This window comes from Pinus tabuliformis, chromosome J, assembly GCF_031772625.1.
Source record: "Pinus tabuliformis cultivar Carrire ecotype Pingquan chromosome J, CPIR1, whole genome shotgun sequence".
In the NCBI taxonomy this organism is placed as follows: Eukaryota; Viridiplantae; Streptophyta; class Pinopsida; order Pinales; family Pinaceae; genus Pinus; species Pinus tabuliformis.
In genome coordinates, this window is record NC_142295.1 from 258,142,168 (window position 1) to 258,151,228 (window position 9,061).

At 37.4% G+C, this 9,061-nt stretch overlaps 1 pseudogene; it reads left to right on the top strand.

Annotated features, from left to right (window-relative positions):
• The first annotated feature begins 1,215 nt into the window (after positions 1 to 1,215).
• On the top strand, positions 1,216 to 3,039 carry LOC149226754 (uncharacterized; annotated as a pseudogene).
• The last annotated feature ends 6,022 nt before the right edge of the window (positions 3,040 to 9,061 follow it).

Consider the following 9,061-nt stretch of genomic DNA (forward strand, 5'->3'; position numbering starts at 1 on the left):
TACAAGTTTCCCTTCTAATGTTCCCCACAACCATGAATCGCATTTTCAGCGCATGAGTTAGGACAACGAACAAATGAGGAAAACCATTGATGCTAGTACATATCTTCCATGGACTCATAGAAGATGAAGTTAAAGCTGAAAATCCATGGACTCATAGAAGATGAAGTTGAAGCTAAAAATTCAAGATTCTGGGATGGAAAGTATTGGATTTACAGTAGGTCGCAAAGTGCTGTGAGACATGTAGCCAAAACCCATAGAGGCAATGCAAAGCACTAAAAGTCTAAAATTTGCAAGAGAAGGTCATGGAGAGCCGTAGAGCCAACCCAAATACAGAAGACCAAAATAGGCAAGAAATCCAGAGCGTAACCCATTTGCAAAAGGGCCAAAGAGCTACAAGACCATGTTGTGGATACCCTTCAATGTGGACATGCAACTAGTGACACACTTTTCTAGGAGCGAGAACTGCAAGTCATTTGTGTGGGATTTTATTTGGACTACAATAATGACCATTTCACAATATTGTGAAAAAATCTACGTAAAGCAAGAATCGGTTCAAGACAAATAGTGAGGAGCATCTGTTCGAGAATCGTTAAGAAGGTTTCTCTTCATCGTGGTAAACAGGTTAGGATCTTTCCAAACTTACATCTATAAATATCTGGTCTTTCAAAAATAGTATTTTGAGTTCCTTCCATTTCTGTAGAGGTGACGAGAAGCAAGTTAACAGGCTGTTGTAAAATTATTTTGCGCAGATCCGAATGTATGAGAGCCAGGTTTCAATCCTGGGACCTCTGAGTTATGGTTCCACCACGCTTCAGATGCGCCACTCTGATAACTAGTTTTACATTGATGTTCAGTCAGTTCAATTACAAATAAAAACATTCAATGGCTAGTTAACCTAATCTCCTTCCCTAGCTAGAATAACCTAGTTAAAACTGATTTGAACGCGGGCTGTAGGACCGAACATCCTTCCCAGATCTCCCACGCATCAAAATCCATAATTCCTGTAATGTCCCATGATCAGACCTCAAACATTCCAGAGCGCATTCAGTACTTCATGCATGCATCGTACCAAATAGGTGTCCTACTTCCATCAGAAAGTTCAGCTGCATATGACAATTTAGGTTCTCTTGGGTCGGTATGGGATGCAGATATGAAGAATAATGATGTTGTCTATCAAGACCAGAATTTCGGGGTTTTCAATATTCACGTGCGGACATGTTCGAGGACTCTGCATGCAGCTTGTCTTCTCCTTCCAATGGAGATGTAATATTGGAGGGTTTGGATGCCTGGAACAATTTAAGAAATTTAGAGGTCTAAATTTTGAAGTCTGTAGGAAGAATCATCCCACTTCTATGGAATCCGTAATTTCTACCTGAGGGATCCTAGTTACTAGATTGGAAAGTTTACCAACATTTGTGGGTTTTGGTGTAACCCAAAAACCTCTTCATGGTATCAGACCCAGGTTCCATTAAGTTGGAAGAATCACCCCACTTCTATGGAATCAGTAATTTCCACCTTCTGGATCCTAGTTACTGGTTTGGAATGCTTACCAACAACTGTCGGCTTTTGGTGTAACCAAAAACCTCTTCAAAGTCTTGTGTTCTTAGTCATCATTTTTCCCCAACTTACCATCAAATGGCTTAGACCACTCTGATACTCTGGTATGGAACTCGAGTTGTTTTCAAGGGAAAAACTAGTGCAGCGGAGAATCCATTGAATCGACCATAGATTCAACAAATACAACAACTTCAATTGCAACAACATCAAACAGATTCAACAAATACAACAACTTCAATTGCAACAACATCAAACAACAACAGCTTCAATCGCAACAACTTCTAACAAAAGTAGCTGCTTCAATCAACCATATGGGTCGGAAACCTCTGAGTTTGAGAGCTCAGGCCATGAAGCTTCATGGGAGCGCCCTGTCAAAGCTGGCTAAGATTTACAGAGGTGTGAGGCAACCCCACTCAGGTAAATGGGTTGCAGAAATCAGGTTACCCAGAAATAGAACCCCGTTATGGCTGGGGACTTTTGATACTGCAGAGGAGGAAGCCATGGCCATGGCTGCTTAATGGGTGACTACAGGCTAACAGGCGACTATGATAGGCTCAATTTTCCTCACCTTAAACACCATTTGGAAGAGAATTCCTTCACCCCTGGACTGGTAAGTTTGTGCTGCCATTCATGTGTTGATGAAAGTTTCTACTTCCTTCTTGCAGTTTTGAATTGAAAGATAATCCGAGCAGTTCTGAGATAAGGGGAAAACAAGAGAATCGATATGCTACCTATTTTAAAACAGGTTCTTCTTCCAATACATATGACAGGCCCCCTTTTAAAACTTCGGATCTGAAAGTGGGAGCGTCCTTGAACATAATATCTTTAGGTTTGTAAACATTTTCATGAATTTTAAATGGAAATCTATACCTAAAAATTATGTTTGTATATGTAAAAAATCTACAGTGGGATACAATAAGAACACATGGAAGAGCTGTACAATATAAGGTATGCTCTTTTGATACAAGTGAGTTAGTCATGTTTATTTGTTTTCGAAGCGATCTTCATCTACCTAGTAATTGATATTATATTTAGAGAGGTAACATGTTACATACCATACATGCCACGTGAGTATAGATGATCATATATGCGAAAAAAAAGGCATTGTCAAAAGAGTTTTGCGTTTTTCGGAATTTTTTTGCATATAGCTGTTAGCAAGTGGTGTCGGCAACTCTGTGCGTTGCTGCGGTCATATTTCCAGCAGGCTGGACCCTCTAAGTTTCTGCTGGTACATAGAGTCTTCTTCCACTACCATTCCATCCAGTTAATAAAGGTTCGATTGATTGAAGGTTATGGCTAGGGACTTTTGATAGTGCACAGGAGGCGGCCATGGCTTATGACAAGGCTGCTTAGAGGCTAAGGGGTGACAACAGGCTAAGGGGTGACTATGCTAGGCTCAATTTTCCTTTCCTTAAACACCATCTGGAAGCGAATTCCTTTGCGGTGTGGACTGACAGTTCTGTGTTGCCATTTGTTTGTTGATGAAAGTTTCTACTTCCTTCTTGCCCAGTTTGGAACTTCTCTGCATTTGAATTTTGAGCATGTACTTATCTATTTTCTCCAATACGTTTGCTTCAAAAATTATATATTACATATTCAAAACTGTATAGCGGCAGTGATATCCCTTGGAATGATTGAGATGACCTTGTGGTATTTTGAATATGCGAGTTTTAATGCAACCACCTTTATGGCTATTAAGGAAATTGTCTCTCGACTTCTCCTTTTTGTGGTTTCTATGGATTATGGTATTCTGCGACCTACTCTTGAGGGAATTATATAAAAAATTGTTCTTCTGGGAGCAATTTACTTTGTGGTTTCAGAGGCATTGGGGCTGGTAGAAAATGTTAGGAATATAAATGATGCTTATGGAAGTTGCAAGAAATTTCCTTGTATTCAGTGTAGTTGTTCATAATACTTTATTTATCATATGATTTTTATCCTTTTTATTATTGAAAGGGTAGGGATAATATCTCTCAATATTATTTTTACCATGTCAATATTATTTATATAGTTTTCATAAGCATAGATTTTGTAAGTAATATAGAAAAAAGCGATGTTGTTTGAAACATCTTACTCCTTATCCATATTAGTTGTCATGACTTTGATTTGAAATACATTGCACTTCACTGCTTCATTGGATGACTATCTAAAAGCCCATAAATCACACTGACATCATTCTGGACATAGGTTTCCATCTAATCCTGAAAATATCAACATTTATTATTTTGTTTCGACTGAATAATGAAACCATTCTGACATGAAACTATTTAATCAAAAAAAGGAATCCAGATGTAATCAGACCATAAAGACCTCTTTGTTAAATTCATAGATACAATATAAGGAAAAGCTTTAAGCCCTATAACTTGGTTAGTCTCGACAGGGGATTTTTGTGGTAAATGTTCCGGCATTTAATAATAGGTTCTAGTCTTCACATAGATACTTGTGAAATTTTTAGGTGGACTCTTATCATATATAGACTCTCGTGCTTAATTTTCCGTCATTAAATCATCAATCCAAGTCTTGGAAAATGCTATTTTTATGAAATTTGATTCACTTAAGTCATCCCTTCGAGTATTGTCAAAACTCTCCTTTGGTGGAAATTGATTCATTATATTCCATTGTTCCCTTCCTTGTGGGCTAGGATGTATGCAAATTTGCATATATAATTTTGTTTGGAAGACCAAAATCAGATCCTCTTCTGTCAGAATCAAAGAGTCATATAAGATCCTTTAGCCAGGATCTTTCTTCAAACTCAAAAGCTAGCACTTGGGAAGAGTTGTTTTCTAATTCCCATGTTTCGACTCTCTCTCTCATTTAGTTTTATTTCCTTTATATCTGTTGAACTAAGTGGAATACTTAAGGGTCTCTTTTGAGTTTCAGGTAATTTTTGAAACTTCTGAAAGAATAAGGTTGTTTTCAATTGTAACTCTTCATTTCTTTTATAATGGTGAACAAAACAAGGAGATATGGAAATTATGATCATGGGATTGCTCAATGTTCTTGTGTATCTTTTTGTATATTAATAGTAAATCCATAGATACCTGCATCCTAGTAGATTGCTCGAGCAAGCTGCAGCCTTTGCTTTTGTCCACCACTCAAATTGATGCCTCTTTCACCAATCTCTGTTTGATCCCCATGAGAAAACAATTCTAGGTCTTTCTTCAGAACACATGCTTCAAGTACACCTTCATACCTGGTTTTATTCATCTTGTTCCTGAATAAGATGTTATCTTCAATTTTCCCACTTTGAATCCATGGAGACTGTGGAACATAAGCTATGGTACCACTGACCTTCACAGTGCCTGCCCTGTTCAACCCTTCTCAGCTCTTGGAGCCTACGTAGATATATGGTTTCCCAAGCTGCTGGGCTCCAAAATACCATTGTCTCTGGGCCAATGACTCAATCATCTTTGCACCAAAGAAAACAGAGGCCAGCACATAGCCTTCATATGAAAAATGCTCTGTTCCTCCCAAGTACTGTACGAACAAGTTTATCAGATATGGACCTATATATGTTGCACAGCTAAATATGACTACAAACAAAGCATTGATTATCATTCCCTTCCAAACAGATGATAGAATGGCCTATAAGTAATGCAACTATGAATCTCATGGAGAGTTTGATCCTGGCTCAGGATGAACGCTGGCAGCATGCTTAACACATGCAAGTCGGACTCAATCACTGCCCATTTTCCAAAATACCTGATTTATATCAAGCATGAACACTTTTGGATTATCCATTTATCTATTTTCGTCTTCTGTTTTGGCATGGGAGGTAGTAACGTGCATCCAGTTCAACCCAGTCGATGATAGATACTTTATTAGTGGTTCCCTTGATAAGAAAGTGCGAATTTGGAGTATTCCTGACCGCCAAGTTGTTGACTGGACCCTGATGGCCAGGTCTGTTCACATTTTCCTCCATCTGTCCAGCAGAGTGCTGAAATTGAGTTGAGTACATTTTCAATTATGTGAGGAGGTTGTGGATGGACTTTGAATGTATTTTAATGTTACATTTTGGCTGTGGAATCAGGGAGCACTTGTTGGTACACATAAGGGAAGTTGCCACCTATATAATACATCAGGTATGCCATTTCTACAAAAGATTTAATACTATATTGGTTTCTCTGCAATTTAGTGGTTCATAGTCCTTCTTCCATGTAGGAAACATGTAGATGGCTAAGAAGGTTTATTTTTATAGAACTCTAGAGTCTAAAAAGAAGGTTTGTATTTTAGTACGACTTTAAAATTTTCTTTCAACTTTAGCCTTCTCGTTTACTTACTCGTATTAGTAGCAGTTCTATGAAGAAATATTTCAATTTTTGCGACACATAACTGACATCTGATTCAAAAATGATATTGAGCGAAAGGGCTGGGTCTATCTAGTAATAAAAATTGTTCTTTACGATTCTCTTTTTTATAAATATATTCTTATAACAATATGGAGGGTTGTTGTTTGTTAACTTACCCTTGTATTCAGTTAGTGTATTTGATATAACAAATAGTTGTGTTTTATATTTAAATACTGCCTTGCACATGGATACATTTAACAACTGTTTCTATTTCACCCTTTTCAAATCATATTTTAACTCTTGAGCTACTGATGCAAGCTGCAGGGTAAAGGGACCATTGTAGGAAAAACAGGAAACACTCAATCCCATACTGAATTGTTCTTAATGATAGGTACTTCCCACTCTAGGTTGACAACAGACATTTTGTTTTTTTGAAATAATACATCTTATGTTATCCAGAAAGAAATATCATATGTATAAAAGGATAATAAAAATTAACTTACTACAAATAGATTTGCAACAAGGTCAGTATAAGTAGATGCAAAGCGACATTTTACATCTTTGACCAACAAGTACTCCGTGGATCTAGTTTTAGGCAGCTAGTTATTTGCAAGTCAACTTTTGAAATGAATAAACAGTACTTGTTTGACCCTAAAAAATAGACTTACATTGAAACTTCCTAATGGATTACAATTTCTGAAATGCTAGAAGCCATGGAGGTGACTGAATTTTATGAAGGCACTTCCTAGCAACCTGAATTATTGTAGTGGTTGAGAGGCCTATGACCTTAACTTTCTTCTATTTTATTGTGCAGAGGGGGGCTGCACTCCTTGGATCTAGTTTAAGGCAGCTAGCTTTTAGCAATTCAACTTTTGAAATGAATAAACAATACCTGTTTAACCCTAAAAAAATAGACTTACATTGAACTGAGCTACTTAGGAAAAAATTACATTGCAGTTATGGCTAATGTTTTCTTTTTCTCTCGAATTATTCTAAGTGAGACCTTGTCCATTATAACTTCTTCTCCATCGCTCTCATTTTAAAGAAACAGGTTGCTTGCCCTTTTGAGGATTTCAAACCTATATCTTGTTGCAATACTATATATAAGATCTTAGCTAAGGTCATGGTTCCTTGTTTAGATCCCATCCTTAAATCCTCCACTTTGTCCCAGGCAGATCGTCTATCTAAGAAGTGCTGGAGTAAACTATGTAAAGAAGCATTGGAGCTCTCAGCTGGTACTTTTAGTATATGCGAAATTGTTGATGGAACTTCCATGGAATCTTTCGTTTGCAATGTTGAAAACAGAAGAGATTTTCGTTCTTTGTGGCTATCAGTGGACAACCAGATGTATTTTTGTTTTCGTTTCTGTTGTATTCAGATTTAGGCAAGGGAAACAGAAAATTTTTGCGAGACCATATTGAACTAAACCCATTGAATACACCAATCTCTACAGGTATGACAACCGTGTTGTGTGGAGTCCAACAATTTTGCAAGTCAACTTTTGAAATGAATAAACAGTACTTTTTTGACCCTAAAAAATAGACTTACATTGAAACTTCCTAATGGATTACAATTTCTGAAATGCTAGAAGCCATGGAGGTGACTGAATTTTATGAAGGCACTTCCTAGCAACCTGAATTATTGTAGTGGTTGAGAGGCCTATGACCTTAACTTTCTTCTGTTTTATTGTGCAGAGGGGGGCTGCACTCCTTGGATCTAGTTTAAGGCAGCTAGATTTTAGCAATTCAACTTTTGAAATGAATAAACAATACCTGTTTAACCCTAAAAAAATAGACTTACATTGAACTGAGCTACTTAGGAAAAAATTACATTGCAGTTATGGCTAATGTTTTCTTTTTATCTCGAATTATTCTAATTGAGACCTTGTCCATTATAACTTCTTCTCCATCGCTCTCATTTTAAAGAAACAGGTTGGTTGCCCTTTTGAGGATTTCAAACCTATATCTTGTTGCAATACTATATATAAGATGTTAGCTAAGGTCATGGTTCCTTGTTTAGAGCCCATCCTTAAATCCTCCACTTTGTCCTAGGCAGATCGTCTATCTAAGAAGTGCTGGAGTAAACTATGTAAAGAAGCACTGGAGCTCTCAGTTGGTACTTTTAGTATATGCGAAATTGTTGATGGCACTTCCATGGAATCTTTCGTTTGCAATGTTGAAAACATAAGAGATTTTCGTTCTTTGTGGCTATCAGTGGACAGCCAGATGGATTTTTGTTTTCGTTTCTGTTGTATTCAGATTTAGGCAAGGCAAACAGAAAATTTCTGCGAGACCATATTGAACTAAACCCATTGAATACACCAATCTCTACAGGTATGACAACTGTGTTGTGTGGAGTCCAGCTGGCAATTTGTTTGGTAAGAAGTTACATGTTGAAAGCTGTTGCACAAGCATTGTGTCTTTTCCAGCTTTACATTAAGCCTAAAGAAATGTTAGTCTTGAGTTTTCCGGGAAGAAAACCTGGTTGAAGGCCAAGATGCTTATTTGCGTTCAAACATCAAATGCACATTATTCATTTTTGTGAATTATTGTTGTGTTTTGTATGTTGCGGAATATTTAAGAGAAGCATTGCATTTTATTAATGAAATGGAGGTGTGTAGTATATATTGTAGAGTCAGTAAGAGCTGAATCTAGGAGATTGGCCCCCATCGCCAGGGCTTCACGAAATAATTCATGCTACTGCTGCCGTTAATGCCTCACCAGAGCTACTTGTGGAGGGATCAACAATCGGAGAGCTAATAGCAGGTGGCCTAGAGACTCCCCCATTAGTACATGAATCCAACTGCCTGGAAGAAACGCTGCCAGAAGTGGAGGCCAATCAGATTGTGTCATTTAATCAAGGGGAGGAAACATGCGGGTTTTGCAGTTTGGACGAACATGAACCTTTTGACGCTCTGGGACTGAGAAACTAACAAAAACTGTAATCTCGTTGCTGCCTCTGATTTCAGTGTTTTTCTACGGTTACCCTGTGTTGCATAATTTTTATGTACGTTCAAATGTTGACAGAAGCTCGGTTTCTTTAGTCACCTTATGCTGTAATCATTAGGACATTGACAGTCGTTTGGTTTTTTTTTTTTTCCTGTAGGTTCAAATCACTGTGCATCCGAAAGTGAAGCGCTTGAAAATTTTAATGAATAAAACAAATTTCTAAACAATGAGAATGACGTTGTTAATTATGTGAATAATTAAGAAAAT